Raw genomic sequence first — 18,095 nt, 5'->3', positions numbered from 1 at the left:
TATCATATCATTTCAGCGCTGCATTTGTGATACGTTTCTGTAACACACTGTTTTCAACAATTTCACGCGCTGTACCTGCTGCTTGTCTAGTGATTACGTTTATCTGTTTTTCTAGTTTCTTGACTTATCCCTGGGTGTTGTTACGTAATGTTTTGATCTCGTCCTGAATGTCATAACGCAATGTGCGTACGTCCGCTTGTACCTTGTCAATATCTGTTCTCAATTGATTGTGACCTGTTATTAAGTTTTCTATCACTTCTCGAGATTCTTTTGCCTCGTCTTCAATATTTCGTTTTCGTCCGACGTCCTACGCTCTGGGTTTTCGCCGAAGTGTTGGTTTGCAACCGATTGCATTGAACTGTGCGGTGACACGTTTCTGCTCGAATTCCTTGTACTCTGTGGTGAGGGAACTCTGATTACTTGTACTATGGGTTCTACGTATTCAAGACGCAAGTTAGAATCCTCTTCGGTTGTCTCTCTACTTTCCTGATCCTCTGTCGTATGCTGACCGAGGTTTTCTGTGCCTTGGCGTACATTATCCTGGTTATGGTGCGTTATCTGTCCTATTTCTCGCGATCCTGCATCGTCTGTTGTGCTGTCCTCTATTCTCTGTCCATCTTCATGTTGGGTCTCTACCTCAATTCGGTCAATGTCTCGATCTTCCATTGCTTATCTTTCCGAATCCCTTATTTTCTGTTTTAAAAGCAATTCACGCGCCCTACTTCGCGTCAACATGCGCTCATACGATCTCACGCGTTTCATAAGATTTTTGCACACACGACTTGACAATCAGTTCACTTACTTGTTGGGTCAGAACCAACTTTTCAACGATGTATCCGCCACCTGTGCGATTGCATTGGAGAGAAAACTTAATTCTAACAATATTAAAACTCATAACTTAATTATGCTATTGTCTCTGCTATTTTTCAACAAGACATTTTTCTGACCTAGTTAGGCATGTGGTCGACCTTCAATCATGGTATTTTACCATCCTGGCAGGGTCGCCATTCTCTAACATTCTGCATGGTGTCTGTTGTTCTATTTTGTGTCTCCCTACCACTTTCGCGCAACGACGCTCTGAGCGTGTTTTTTAGGGAATTGACAAGTTTGAACCTGGGACCTGTTGCTGGTAATAAGACGCCAGACCACACATGACATGTAGAGTTCAGAAGAGTTCAGTGAGACTAGCGATGATATAACCAAATACTTAATGATTTCAGCGTCAGCTCCACTGCACTCCCTGTAAAAGAATCTTAATACTAACTAAATTTAGTGGAAGCGGTTCAAGGCTTTCCTATTTTTAGTTAGCTGGTAAAATAACGTCGAAAAAGCAGTTAAGTTTACCATTGGAAATTTTATTCTACTCACAAAACATTGTTTATAAATTGCACTATTGATAAAAGGAAATGTTTTAATACAGGATGATAAAAACCAACTGTGTTCAACAAAAATGTGAACGAATATTCCCTGAGTGGGTTTCCAAGTTCTACAATGGATCGAAGGATGACCTATACCATATCACATCTATAATCTAGGTTTAAATTAAGTTTCTCAAAAGAGAACACTATCAAAATGGTCTACAGGGACCCTCAATTATCTTTAATTACTTAACCACCTTGTCGTAAATTACAGTGGCTGATGTGGCTTCTCAATAATTATATAACAGAGAAATCATCGCGTTTCAGATTTTAACTTACGTAGTAAATGTGAATTCCATGACCTTTAATTGACGATCGACACTAGTATTACGTAAAAAGGGGATGTAACAAATGAGACTTCTGCAGTGCTGAGTGAAGCCTTATGCGCTCAAAAATGGGGCATCGCGTGCGTTCATTACCTTGTCAGTGTTCATCAGGGGGCGGTCGTCGGCGCAGCTTCATCCAGCTCGCCGTCTCGGAAGCAACTCTTTTCTAACTTCTCCTTACTACGATTACCGAAGTTGGTTTAAAAAAAAAATATCTGGCAGTGTTTTCATCTGCCCAGTCAGGGTCTCAATGTTAACCTTAAGCTCCGCCTACAAAAATTCTGTCTATCGAATGAGAAACGTTATACTTTTCGTGGTGGGGCAATGTTTTTAAAATTTGCAACGTAACAGAGACGCGAAAAAGTCTCACGCTAAAACTTGCAGCTTGTGTGCACTTTTAGTGTTATCGTAAGATCTATACTGTTCTTCTGGAGGGCTCTAGCTTTTAACATGGGCTGGGGGTGGTCCTTTCGGTTAGCTGGCGACGTGGGTATCCGTCCCTTATCGTAGGGCCTTCTAGCTTAACACGGTTCTGCTCTCGGCTTCTGTTCTCGTTTCTCCCCTCGGAACTGCGTCTGTCTCACGGTGGGAAGGTATGACATGCGTTTAGGCATTCTTGTGTTAGTCTGTGGTATTCCGTTTGCTCACTCGTTACTCGTATTACTTTGGTTAATTTAATGTCACGATTTATTCGGAGCTATGTGAGATACTACTGGATTTGCTTATCATGTCAGGGTTTTCATGGAGGGTGTTGGATTTGCCTGACACCTTACAATGTTAACACACGCAGTTGACAAAAACAAAACCTATATTTTTGTGATTACCTTCCAAAGTTAGGTTGACGTTGAAGGAAAACATCACCTACTTTATTGACACTGTAACAGTGCAAGTGAACATATTTTTTCGCCATGAATGTGACTGTACGGACACGTGGAACATACTAGTTAGACTTTCTAACTAGTGGCCTGGTTACTGCGTATGTATTATAGTTGTCATAGGCACTTCACATGTGGATTATTTTGGTATCAGCGACCCAAGAGCTCTGGCGCTTCGTTACAAAGTTATTCCATTTCGTGAAGAAAACCGCCTGGACAGCTATTAATATATATTTATATCTTCGTTTCGACTACTGGTATCACCAGATATCAAAAAAATTTAGAACTTGCAGAAGAAGGTTCAGTGTCAATATTAACCTTCATGCGCCCGAGAGTTTTCATCAATCTCTTGAGGTTTTCCGTTTTTAAAGGTCATATTTCCATAATATATCGACATAGGATATCTCACACAATATTGCAAACACATTTGTAATCAAAATTATTTATTTAACAATAAAATATACAATGGAATACAAAAAGTAGGCCAAATACCCAAATTAAATATAAGAACATTTTTTTAATTGTAATGTTTTGGGACTATATAATGTAATACTTAAGACTAGAATTGTTCACTGTCTTAACTCGTCACAAGAAAAGCTAATTTTGCTTTGAAAAAAGGCTTTTTGATTGAAAACGTCACAAACATTTCTGTCAGAAGAAAAATGCTGATCGGTCTGTATCCATTTCATTTTCGTTTTGAGGCTGACAACAATTATTGCACGTAACTGCCGTGGTTGAATGTCGTAGACAGACGTTTCTTCCACAGTCACCGCATTCTCTCTTTGTTTTTATATTCTTTTTTGAGCCACACAAATAACATATTCCTCTCCTTGTAGGGGTTGATCGTCACTCTCTCTGTAATTTTCCAAAAATACTAAAAAATCTTTTGGTAAATGCTTCAATTTAGCTCTTTCTCTCAGGTTTTCGCTCATCACTTCGAAAGATAACGCATGTAAGAATTGTCTTCTCGTTTGTTTTCTTATTACCTGTGTTGAATTGAAAAATGGGTAGCGAATTTATTCCTGCCAAGTCAAGTAAGCGGAAAAATATACATGCAAGCCACCTTTGTGTTCTTCTTGATGTTCAAATTCTGGAGCACATAAAGTCTACAGTATCAGCTCCACCTTTGGTTGAGTTATAGTCTGTGACTTGTAGAGGTTTTTTGGTATATTCATCAATGATGTCAGTATCATGCATTGTGGAGAGCACTACTACAGCTTTCCTTTTTTTTGTAATCATAGAAATCAAAGTTTTGTCATCTTGACAACCGAACATGTAGTCTCCTGCCACTGCATTTCCATTTACTGTCACAAACTCCGGGGGAATTTCTTTTTTATTTTTTCTCATTGTACCTAAAAAAGTGAGGCCTTTGCTAAGGAGGTATTCAGACGTAAGGTATCGTCGTTTGCTTTAAAAAGTAAAAATAATTTTTAATTTCGCCAACAGAAATTTCTTAGAGTGACGAAGTGCTAAAGTAGAAAGAAAAACAGAATTTGTGAATGGAAAAATTTATAGAAAGTAGTGCACATTCACTAGAGAATTGGAAGAGTCTATAAAATTAAGGAATTATATGGGAGTTACGAAAAGAAATACTTACATTCCGAAGTTAACGAGTAGAACAGTCTCGTAAATGCTCGCAAGGCGGTAAACTGACCGCTGAACGTGTTCAGACCTATGTGCACTTGTCCTGAGAGGCAGAGATGTGCGACTTGGACGAACTTTGAGCAGCATCTGCCGAAAAAAGGTGCAACTAGAGAATACATGTCCCTCCCGCCGCCTCGTTACCTTTGTGGACTAAGTATGGCGCGAAATTGCAAAAAGACGGTCACTTCACCGCCCGCGCGAGCGCGTGAAGGTTAAACTCCATGCGCAATCGGGATGTGAAACAACTGTTAATACACTCCCCGATTAGGCACTGAATAACCATGGTATATGCATCAACACATATTACGAACTGCTGCGAATCATTACGAGAGACTCAGTAGCAGATTAAAGCAAAGACGTCTTCCAGCTTATGTCTGAAACTGTCAGATTAATCGTTCATTGTGTTTCAATTCGGTTGCAAACGTATTGCACACCAAAGTGTGGAATTCCTTGTAGGTTTCTGGACAGCTTTAAAATTACTTTTCAGTCAATTTGTAAGATTGCTGTGTCTCCCCTTTACTGTTGTTCTTTAGGGAAAAAATGACAGTAATTAAATTTATTCCATAACGTGTTTGATAAAAAATATGCTGATCAGTAATTAAAATAAGGGAACTGATTAATATATGCAAACATGTAATTTAAATTACACGGTAGTTAATTGGCAGCGTAAGTGTGCTACAGTGGCATAAATTAAAGACACATTCGACAATGTTTGGGCAAAACTCAGTGTCAAGAATAGGTTGTAGCGACGTATCTCAAAGAGGGAGTAGGGTTTCAGACACTCTGGGCAGGAGCTTATAGATCAACTGTTGAACAGGTCTAGAAGATTAGTTGACCTAGCACAGGGTAAATATGAGCCTAGTATAACAGTGTGTGATGAGAGGGACCGTCCGTGGTGTACATCAGTGTAAAGGAATGTCTAAAGAAACGACGATTACTATACAATACGATAGAAAACAAGCTATGGGAATATACACAGATAAACACTAAATGGGACGTGGCTGTCAAAACCACCATTTGTGAAGCCTGCAGCGACTAGCACAGCGGTATTTTGTTGTAAGATCTCTTACAAAACCCAGAGAAATTCTCGTCATTCGCAATGGCCGGTTTTGAAATCAAAGTCAAATAACAGACACTGACAGATCAAACAGAATCAAAAACCGAGGGCAGCAACGTAAATGCTGAAACCCTTAATTCGGATTTCAAATGTTCGCCACAAAGGAAAATCCAGTAGCACTGCTCCAGTTTCAGTCGCTCGTCACTGCAAAGACATATTCGTTTTGTAAATAAAAACCACCTTTGCTTCTTGCAGTGTATTTTATTTCTTCCAGACGCGTTTCGCCATTTACGTTAAGGCATCCTCACCTGATTATAGAACGACACAGTTTTGTTTTGATACGCGATGTTCGTATATTATGAAACAGTTCCTGTCCTGTTTCTTACGTAAATAAATGATTTCTTACAGTTATTCACGTTTTTTGTTGACTTTCTGCGTTTCCTGTCATCTGATTACATGTTGAAGGTAGCACTATGACATCATTTACGAAACATAACCACGTTATCATATTACGAACTTTTTTCTTCACAAGTTTAATATTCTTTGCGCTAATTGCTGTGGAGCACTGTTAGTCTTCTGTCACTAATTGTATATATTTTACCGAAAACTGTGAGTTAAAGATTTAAAGTCGTAGTTACTGTTGTTCACCGTATATCTCTTCCTGTTTTCTTTGTTTACGGACATGTTGCCAGCCTAACGAAGTATATGCTAAACACGCTCTTTCTTTCTCTCTCTCTCTCTCTCTCTCTCTCTCTCTCTTTCTGGTGCGTGTGTGTGTGTGTGTGTGTGTGTGTGTGTGTGTGTGGTGGAGAGAGCGAGAGAGAGAGACAGAGAGTAGAAGAGTGTTTACACGTATGATTTTGTGAGTGTGTGCGTATGTGACACAAATATAAAGACAACGGAAACGAACAGACGTTAGTTTTCAGCATATACTTCGTTCGGTTGGCAACATGTACGTAAGGAAACCAAACGGGAAGAGACACAAAGCGAACACACAGAAGTTACGACCTTAAATCACAATTGTTGCTAAGATGTCTGCAACTACTGACAGAAGACGAATAGTGCTCCAGAGCAATTAGCGCAAAGAATAAGAAATTGGTGAAGAAAAAGTTCGTAAGATGGGAACATGGGTATGTTTCTTAAGTGAAGTTACAGCGCGACATCCAGTTTGTGACCGGATGAAATGAAACACAGATACCACCCAAAAATGAGAATAACTGTAAGTAACCAGTTTTTTACGTAAAAAACGAAACCTGAACTGTTTGATAATCTATAAATACCGCATATAAAAAAAATTGTATCATTTTAGAATCCACTGTAGATGCCTTAAATTAAAAAGTGAACGAGTCTGGAAGAAATACAACACATTGCAGCAAAAAAGAGACGGTCTTTACTTACAAAACGAATATTTATGTGCTTGCTGCGGATGATGGCCACACAAACAAACTTGTTTCTGCATCGATATTTGTGGCTGTTCGAAATATCTGAAGTGGCTAAAAATGAACAAAGGTAAAGTTCAAAATGGTTCAAATGGCTCTGAGCACTATAAGACTTAACTTCTGAGGTCATCAGTCCCCTAGAACTTAGAACTTCTTAAACCTAACTAACCTAAGGACATCACACAAATCCATGCCCGAGGCAGGATTCGAACCTGTGACCGTAGCGGTCGCGCAGTTCCAGATTGTAGCGCCTAGAACCGCTCGGCCACACCGGCGGGCACAAAGGTAAAGGATCCGATGGCATCCCTATCTGATTATGGTATGTAATGTATTAAATAAAATGTTTTTGTTGCTCTTCTGCGTGTTAAGCCTTATATGTATGAAGATGACTGTATGAGTCCTGTTCAGATGCCAGCATAAAAGCAAAATGACAGAAACTACAGTCGTACCCCAGGGAAGTGTGCTGGGACCATTACTGTTATTGTTGTATTCTAATAACTTGGCAGCAATTTCTGACTTTTACTGCTGATCTAGTTACCCATAATGAAACACTCTCTGAGAATAAATGCAAATATTTAGTCGAACAATGTGAATAACTCAGTTTAAAATACAATTTTATTTATTACAAAACTTGGTTGTTAACTGCGACTTATTTAATATTAGCAGTATTAGGTGTAGGTATACCAGCTATTAGTGACACATGAAAATTTGTGCCGGACCAGGATTCGAACCCGGATTTCCTGCTTATCACGAGCAGTCACCGTAAGCACTTCGGATACACCTGCACACTCCTTGCACCAATCCAAACCTCCATACGCCATATTATCCACATCTCCTAACGATCGCAACATTGCTTGGATGCCCGCAATTGGGGAGGTGAGAAACGTTCTGCGTTATTATTATCGCCGTTTCGCTCGTTTAGACACGTATTACAACGTTTGCTTTACGATGTCTATTTCTTCAGGCTTGCATGCTTATCTGAAGGATCAGGCGTTGCTGACGATTCCCAACTATCTTAAATATTACGAAATTTATTCGTTGATTGCCAATTTCTTGACATTGGTTGTATTAGGTGCCCCGGTTCAAGGCTTGAACAAGCACAAATTTTCATGTGTCACTGACAGAAGGTATATTTGTGCCTAACACAGCTCATATCAGAGAATTCACAAAGAATGAATACATTTCGTAATATTAAAGATAGCTGCGGATCGTCACCAACGTCTGAAGGTACAGGAATATTAAAATAAACTTTGCCTTACAGTTTTATCTGTAATCGATGACCAGTTCCAGCCAGTATCAGCAGGGTTTGATCAGAAGTGTCCCGACCACTATTAGTGGACGTTAACATGAGTTGTATTCACCCTTCACTTTTGTGGTGGCTTGAAATCTGCAGTGGGCAGTTTTGATGGTGTGTGCGAACATCCTTGGAGGAATTGTAGGCAGGCCATTCTTTCTCAAAAACGGAAACAAGAGAAGGTAGTGATGGGGTCTGTAGGAGTGTCGACTTTCTAAATCTTCCCAGAGAAGTTACAGCAACCTCCGGTCGGGACTATGAGAACGTCAGTCCAGTTCAGGAATGTTACTGTTATTTCTCTATTGTAGACAGTGCACAGTCCTCTAAAGTGTGTTAATATCCTTCAGCATTTAGCGTTTGTAATGCCCCTTCCTAAGCAATTACTTCTTGTGTCAAATTTTGTGTAAAGATCTGTGATCAAAGATACACAAAAACAACAAGCCATGGCCTTCAGTCTTTTCGTTGACAGCTAGGAGCTGCCTGGTTGTCTTCTATCATGTTTTATGATTTCGCCTTCATCATGTAAGCATGCTGCTCTGTAGTTCTGTATGATTTGTAATATATTAAGCTAAATCACTGTCAGGATGTGTTCGAATGCTTTCTTGCCATAACAGTTCACATATTTATGCTTACTACCAATGTATTGTCAACTTCATTTTTCAGCCTTTTGTGGGAGAGAATCGAGATACAGTCATTTCCACAAGAAAGTGTACGCCGTTATCTGTATGAAAAAAGACACTATTATAAACATATGTTTACATGAAAATACATGTTATTACTAATTGCACAATTACCTAATAGTTAATCCAATCGCCGCCATTATCGGTTATAGCTTGGCACCCTTTTGGCATGCCTTTCACGAGATTTTCTGCATGTTCTCTCGGTAACGATCTTCATATCTTCACTTAAAACTGCCGGGCTGACAGGCTGTAATCGATGTAAGAAAACTCTCCCCTGACGTTTCGTCTCCGACTGCGAGAGACATCCTCTGATGTAAAGTGGCGAACTGCAAAAGGAACTCGAGGCAGTGTGATTACATAGGCAGTGCAGAGGGCGCCACTGTCCATCACGTGGCGTCGGCTATGTGACTGTCTCTGGTAATGCCAACATTCCCGATTGAAAGTAATCGATCGTCACACTTCCGGTGCAACGCTGACATCCAAATTTTATCCAGTTTTACACCTTCCTCTTTCCTGTTAACATTATTACGGCACACCGTAATAATTAAAATTAATAATTAAAGTTAATACCGTAATAATTAAAAGTAATTTTTCCTGTTAAAATTATTACGGTACAATGTAATAATTTTAACAGGAAAAAGGAAGGTGTTAAACTGGATGAAATCATCCAATTACCATGTTTGAGCCCGTTTTAACCATGTCCTTCACCCAATTATTTCACATTTCGAATCTCCGCCAATTTCCTTCGATACTATTGCACTTTTTATCGCTATAAACACGCCTCCCCCTTCACTGTCCAGCCTGTCTCTGCGGTATACATTCCAATCTGAGTTTAGAATTTCATTACTGTTTACATCTGGTTTCAGCCAGCTTTCCGTCCCTAGTACTATGTGGGCGGCATTGTGACCATTTATTAATGAGAGCAGTTCTGGGATCTTTCTATTACGCTCCTGCAGTTTACTGTTACCACATTAATATTGTCATTCCCTGTTGCGTTTTGCCTACTCCTACCTTGCCGCGTCTCAGGAGGCGTCTTGTCGGTCCTAGGGACTGAATTCTCTAACCTAAAAAACCTACCTGTGCACTCCACACGTACTCCGCTACCATTGAAGCTGCTTCCTGCGTGTAGTGCACGCCTGACCTATTCAGCGGGACCCTACATTTCTCCACCCGATAGCGTAGGTCGAGAAATTTGCACCCCAGATCTTCGCAGAATCGTCTAAGCCTCTGGCTCCAAACCAGAGGCCCGCGATCGATTCCTGTAGCGACATTACAAATAGTTAGCTCATATTCGACCCCGCGAGGGAGGCTTTCCGCCTTCACCAACTCCGCCACCACCTGTATGAACTGAGGATGACCTCCAAACCCAGACGGCAGGACTCATTGGTGCCGACATGAGCAACAATTTGCAGTCGGGTGCACCCGGTGTCTCTATCGCCACCGCCAGGGCCTCCTCCACATCTCGGACGAGACCCCGGCAAGCAGACGGAGTGAACACTGGCCTTCTTCCCCGACCTTTCCGCTATTTCCCTAAGGGGCTCCATCATCCGCCTAACATTGGAGCTCCCAATCACTAATAAACCCCTCCCCCCGTGTGCCTGCTCGGACCTTGCTGAAGGAGCGGCCACATGTCCACTCACAGGCAGAGCGGGCGATGCCACACGGCCAGCCTCCACATTGACCCTCCGCCTCGTGCGACGCGAACGCCACTGAACCCGCCGCTCCCCTTGGGGAGAGGGTGACCCAACCGCGCCCGGTACCACGAAGGTGTCTCGACAGCAGTGACTGTCGAAGCACGTAACACCTGGGGTGTACCATGCGACGCACCAGACTCCCCATTGCCACTACTCTGCGAGGCAGCAGCCTGAAGACGGTTGACCGTGGCCATCAGAAAGTTCAGCTGTTAGCAAACAGTGGCCAGCTCCTCCTGCGTCTGTACACAGGTCACACATCCTATACTTTCTAAGAAATCAACAATTTACAGTAGAGAGTTAAGTAATCAACTTTTAACTAGACTTCTAATTCACTAAAGGTGGCTGATTGAACTGTGGTTACTAGACACTTCTTGTTGCAAACAATGAACTGTCTCTGGACTGTATTCAAAACAAACACGAAATCTGTGGAACACTATTGCTAGTACTCGAAAATTAAAGCTTCCTAAAAGCAAAACACACGGAAGAAGAAGTGACAAGTAAGAAAAACACAGTTAACAGTTAAATTTACGTAGCTCACAGGAGATGTGAAGCAGACAGCAGTTTAGAAATGTTGAGAATATGTAAAGAGAAAACAGTTTCAGTACGTTCAGTTTCACTCTGGAGTTTGAAAATAATGTAACATCTTTCATTCGCTAGCTATATGCCTATCAGTAATTAGTGCCTTTAGTAGTTAGAATCTTTTATTTAGCTGGCAGTATTGGCGCTCGCTGTTTTGCAGTAGTTCGAATAACGAAGATTTTTGTGAGGTAAGTGATTCATGAAGGGCATAGGTTATTGTTAGTTAGGGCTATTCTTTTGTAGGGATTATTGAAAATCAGATTGCGTTGCGCTAAAATATTGCTTGTCGGTTTAGAAATGTTGAGAATAAGTAAAGAGAAAACAGTCTCAGTACGTTCGGTTTCACTCTGGAGTCTGAAAATCATGTAACGTAGAATTTTTACCATCACAGTCCTTCTTTACATTCAAAGGGGAAGTTTCAGTTTCAAAATTTCATCGGTCACCAGTCTAGGACAATTACATCGTGCATTCAATAACGGCTTCGGCGTTTTTTTTGCTTGCGGAGGTGGGAGCCAGCTCACACTGACAACGGTAACAGGATAATCATCAGATAATGTCTATTGAATAAAATTCTAATTTTTCTTGATTGTTCTAACTGTTTCTTTCACGGTCGAGCGATGACTCAAAACATCAGTATGCATATATAAATCAATTGGAAACTAAAACCCAATGAAGTTACTCACGGACAGAAAAGGCAAAGAAACACGAAAAAAAATAGTTAACAAGATGAAGCAGAATGAAAACTTTTAAAGTAAGGGATAATCTAACTGGTTGAAGGAGTAGTGCTAGGCTGCAACGTTACGCTTTTTTATTGAGATATATGAGCAGTATATTACTTTTCTATCTTAGTCACATACTTTCATACAATACAGTACAATACAATTGACAGTAACAAATGTAACGAAACGCAGTTTAGCTAGTCCGACATGGACGATTTTGTTGTTTCTCGCACTTAATCACGTATTCCATTATCGAAGTGAATGCAATCAGTATTGTGGTCATTCAACAGCGGTGTTAATATTCTTTCATCGCCAGATAATGTTATCCATTGCAAAAATCGCTTTACTGCGATTTTTTAATTCTTTAATATTACGGTAGAAATCAGTAAGTACCAAATATGGCAGAAACAACTTCTGATAAAATTCTGAAAGTAACGACGTAGAAATTAACCCAAACATGGAGAATATTAATTCTGCTGTGCGAGAAATAAACATGCAATCTAAAAGTAACACATTGTGGTCAGGTATTCAATCAGCTACCAGCAATGAACAGATCGCGAATGCAAAGGTTCGACCTTCAGCCAACCTCGCTTTCGCGACCGCACAAGCTTCTAGTTAATTTGATATTTGAGAAAGAATGCCAAACAGTTAATTGAGTTGGCCACTCTGACCACTAAATATAAAATGACCACATTTAAAAATGAAATTGATGCGATAATATCAGATGAAATGACCTCAAAGTTCGATAAAGAAGCAAAAATTATCACAACACAGATTTCAAACGTGTGCAAACCCTTTAGTATCTTTTTTTTGAAAATTTTGAACAACTGGATGAAGATAACGTAGAAAATAAAAGAAGTATCTTCTCTACCCTACTGCTTGCCTCGGCAGAATTAACAGATGATTCCAGTAATACAGAAAAATTGGAAATTGCTTTTACGTCTTGCCATTTGTAGACTACGATTTATTCAGTGCAAATGAAAATGTTGAGTCAGAATCCGTAGTCATATTGAATGCAAGTGAAGCGATATCACAAATAAACTTTTAGGGATGTGAATTATGTCACTTTACTGTAGAAATTTAAAGGAATTGTCATGGAAAAGGCACCAAAATGGCCATACAAAACCAGATCACCTAGGAACGTAATATAGCATAAATTGAATTTTTGACATATATGTCTACCAGTCCTCACTTACGTCCGTTGGCCCACATGTATCCCAATTTAACTATTTTTTTTAGTAATTATGATAGACTATTTTGAAACCAAACTCTGTAGCAATATACTATACAGAAACGTTTCTTTTCACAACCTGCCCTACGATCTGGGGGCATTGCTTTTTTCTTCAATAATTTCAGGGTATGACAATGTTGTACATGACATCAACCAGCCTAGTAACACGTACGACAAAAGGTATAACAACACTCTGTCACGTCACTTAATGTCATATAATCCGCATATATTCATTTTGCTCAAGATTTTGTCCAAACACAAACAGTTAAATGTACAAGTCCAAAATGATGTTGAAAGAAAGACTGAAGTAATTCTGGACAGGAAAAAGTTAAATCATTGCGAATACTTCCAGAGATATCGTACACAACTATTGGGCTATGATGGCATCCATAATTTTAGCCACCTCATAATAAAAGATGAGATATTAGACTTAAAGGAACTCGTAGGTGATAAAGTGATTGAATCCACAGCTACTACAAAGGAACAACAACGCAAGTTACATTGCTTATTAGTACAGTATTTACAGATATTTGCTCGAAAACCAATTGTTACTGAAAACTATATTTACAATATGTTTGCCTCGATGATATATTTTGTCACTCACTCTCTCTCTCTCTCTCTCTCTCTCTCTATATATATATATATATATATATATATATATATATATATATATATATATATCTGGGCAAAGCTAGACTGGAATGTAACTGAACCATCTACCCATCTATATCACCTTGCTGTAGTCCAATGTTCATGATAACCAAACCTAACTGAAGAATGCATCTCGTGTCTGATGATCAAGCCATAAATAAAATAATTATACCTGTATGCACAAGACCTGATAACGTTGATTAGCAATCCAAAAAAAACCCATGGTGTCAAATACTTGACAATTATGGATTTAAAAAGTTCATGCTGCCAGCTAAAGCTAATGCCAGAACATAGAGAAATGCGAGCTCTATTTTTGGTGGTAGGAGTTATTAGTTTTGCATCCTACTTTTCACACTTAATGCTAGGTCTGGAGTTTTCATCTCTGATTTAGACACAGCACTAGGTCCAGAACCGCTAGAAAGTGTAGCGGTGTAAGCTGATGACATTCTCATAACAACGAAAGCTTAGGAAGAACACCTACGCAATCTACAAAAAACGCTAGAGAGAAATGTTCAAAATTGGGAATGATGGAAATCAACAAAATTAGTAAAACTGAACTATACTCTCTAATACCTAACAAACCAATTAAAATCGCAGCTGTTGATATTGTCAGTCTATACCCTACCGCCCATGTAGGTATTAAATAGGTTATTGTTTTATGTAACATTCTTTTCTTGTTTGCAGCTATATGCTGCTACGTCCGCTACGGCTACAGTAATTATAGAAAGCGTTTCAGATAGTAGCAAAACCCAAGTCATTGGTGACGGAGAGAGCGTCTCACTTTACTAGCTATAGATGGTGGGTGGTTTTGTAAGTGAAAGACATAGAAATAATTTTAATATCAAGCTTTAACCTGCAATCAAATCCTTGCAAATGCGTGTTCAAACGCACTTATAAACTTAAGCAGCACACTTGCTGGGTGCAGTATCTTGATTTGTTTGAGCAGGTAGTGTACCATCTTCCGATTTATGGCGCTCATTACTCTCTTGTAGACTAGATGTTGAACATCAAAGAAAGCAACGAGTGGGTAGATCCTCTTCCGTAGTTTCGAAGACGAGCAGATTCCTATGAAGAGAAAGTAAGACCTGTGTTAGTCCTTGGATGTACGATGGGGGCCTTTCTGGCCCACGACTGAATTAATTATCCCTTTAATTATATTAATATATAATTGGACCCTATTTTATATAATCCTCAAGAATAGTCTAGGATTAAGAAAGATCATAAAATTTTAGTTGATATAGTGAAAATTGTATGAAAACAGTCTCATCTTAATGCTATGCATGTAGTGCACGAAGGGGGCATTTCAGGCCTATTGTAATCTAATGCTTTGCAAGTGATTTTATGTCAGACTATGGATGTTGGTACCTGTGATTTTTTCATACTAGCGGTTGTTGACGTGCTAGATTCTAGCAACAACGGTAATGGACTTCCTGCTAGTTGTCGAAGATAACCTCAGAAGTCAAAGGTGTTGCTCTCAAAGCTGATGTCACTAATTATGTTTGAAATTCTCTTTGTTTTTCTTTATTGTCGCTTTCTCCGACAAAGTGATTGTTTAGACTTTCTGTCAACCCAGGAATCTTCGTTTCTTACAATATGGAATCATATAGGGCTTCTCGAATGAGACAAGCTACTTCTATCATAAATGGAGATGATCCAAACGCTTCAAAGATTATTTCTGAATAGTTGAACGAATTTCAATCTGGTACTGTTTCCGAAGATGAAATTGATTCTATGTCAGACACCTCTGAATCTGAAGAAAATAGTGAGGAATCTTAGATTGTAAATGATGTAGGCTTGCTAAGAATAGCCTCGCCTGCTAATACAGCACAATCTGCAAACACAAATAATGTAGCAAATACACTTCAGCCTGAAAATACAAACAATGCAGCAAGCACAATTCAACCTGAAAATGCTAATAATGTAGCAAATCCAGCCCAGTCTACAATTTTTTTATCGAACATGACGGAAATCAGTGGAGCAAAACACTGCATCCTTCTAGAAGATTGCTTACTCATAATATAATGAAAGTTGGAGCAAAACGCTGCATCGTATTAGAAGATAGCTTACTCATAATATAATGAAAGTTTCTCCAAGTCCTGGTAAGGGAACAAGTACAGAAATGCCAAACCGTTCTTGGAGCTATGTGATCACAAATAATATTGAGGATTAAACAATTCATTGCACAAATGTAGAATGACGATGCTCCGGAGCTATAAAAGGTTAGACATAGCGTAATGTACAAACGAGTTGCAGTTCTCCTATTAGCTAGCAGTTACAGAGGCTGGGACGTTCTATATGAGTATTATTTCACTACTCTGCTGGTAACCCTATTTATATGGCTACTTTTTCTGTGAACAGGTTTAAAGAAATAAGGAGAGACATAATGTTCGAGGATAGGCACTCCAGACAAGTTAGGAGCCAATATGATATTGTGGAAGCTTCCCAGAATGTGTGAGAACTGTTCATAAACAACAGCATACGAAGATTTCTTCCAGGAGAGAATCTCATAATAGATGAGCTGCTAGTGTCTTTCAGAGGGCGTTGCCGATTCCAACAATTTATTCCAAGCAAGCCAGGAAAATATGAAATATTCTGCCTCAGCGACTCCTTGGCATCATACACTATAGGTGGGCTAGTGTCACCCTTGTCAAGTTAATATTGCAGCTCATGTGGCAAACAACCTGACAAAGACACTTAGAGGGAGCTCAACTAGTATCACAATGGCCAACTACCTTACCAATGTTCCCCTGTTCCAAAATTTTTGAAGGATAAAATTACAGTAGTCTGTACTCTTCGCGATAACAAACCTCAAATTCCACCTGAAATGAAACAATATAAGACACGAGAGGTTCTACCTTCAACATTTGGATTCAGAGGTGATTTGACTATTATGCGTAATGTACCAAACAAGAATGACAGTGTGGTGCTATTAAGTTCCATGCAGCACGACACTGCAGTTGGCGAGACTCACAGAAACAAGAAACCAAATATGATTTTATTTTATAACAAAACAAAGTCAGCTGTAGCTTATCTTGACCAAAAGGTCCGTACTCACACTTGCCTAGAAAGCGATGCTTTTTGTGTCCACATGAATTGGAAAGAAAAATTGCTCAGTGTTGTTTAAAATGTTGTAACAATGTAACTAAAGAACATTGTGTGCTTGTTTGTGTAGATTGTCTCCAGTAATGGATAGACCTTGTAAAAGGCAGCCTAATATTTATTTGTATAAAATACTGCGTAGCTTAATTTTTTAATTTTTGTTGTGCCTCTGTATTGTGCAACGTAGCCATTTTCTTCGTTTTTTTTGTATTTGGATACTTTGTGCACATTGATTTACATTGTACTCACCAGTGTGCAGTGTCTAGTTTACATAAATGCTAATATAAGTTGTTATATGCCAAAATAGTAAAATTAGTAAATACTAAATTGAAACTTTCAAATTAATCGCCAAATTTTTTTTAATTTTTTTTCTAATTTTCAGATAACTACAGATATATTTTATAAGGCACTACTCACTCGTTTATAAAACTAAGTTTTCATAATAAACGTAAACAGGCTGAAAAATAAAGATGTTTATAGAAATCTCAACTGGGGCTTCTGAGGCGCTATTGTGCATTAACATCGGTCAGAACAGGAATGCAGTCAAGGGTTAATTGCACTCACTCGTCAAGTTCATATTAGGAAATCGCAGTATGACAAGAGTTTCAAGAAATTCGCAACTTTATGAAGTTGGAAATTATGTTTTACTTGGAACTCACCGAAAATCTTCACAGCTCAAACGAAAAAGCAGCAATTGGGCACTACTTCATGAAGAACAATATATCATCACACACAGTCCACACTCAAGTTGTTATTTGCTCACAAATCCTAGAAACAATGAGATGCAAGGTTTATGCTCACACAAAGATTTGAATACAATTCAATCTTCACAAAACCAGTAATTAAATACTATTGAAGGTAGGTACCAGCTACGAGAATATTCTCATGATGATCGCCGAATGAGGTAAAGCACATGAAACGTCAAATATCATGAGCTGTTTTGCAATGAGTATTATATTTGCAACATGTGTAAGTATCAACGAAACAGCTTCCACACTGGCTGAAGTTGTGTTTATCCGTTTGCATACATGAACTTTTATTAATTTAAAGAAGATGTGCAGTAGCAGCAACTCGTTTCCTAAGTTTATTATGATGCTAAATATTTTTACCTTTATAGGGATAAGGTTGTTTTCTTTTAGTGCTAAGCTGCATCTCAGACTTAAACATTGCTGTATACTTCCTATGCTTAATGGATTTCAATACTGTTTATTTTGTAGACAGAGTGAAAGATAGTCATAGACTGATCAAACTGAGCGAATGATAAAATGCGAAAGATTGATATCCTGTCAATAAATGAAAACTTTATATAGGTACCCTGCTCTGTGTGCATACTCATTCTCCTTATGTATGCCATGCGGCGGCTCACGTTGGTGCTGTTTGTACGTTTCC

This window comes from Schistocerca nitens, chromosome 7 (assembly GCF_023898315.1).
Source record: "Schistocerca nitens isolate TAMUIC-IGC-003100 chromosome 7, iqSchNite1.1, whole genome shotgun sequence".
Lineage (NCBI taxonomy): Eukaryota > Metazoa > Arthropoda > Insecta > Orthoptera > Acrididae > Schistocerca > Schistocerca nitens.
This window is presented reverse-complemented; position numbering follows the sequence as displayed.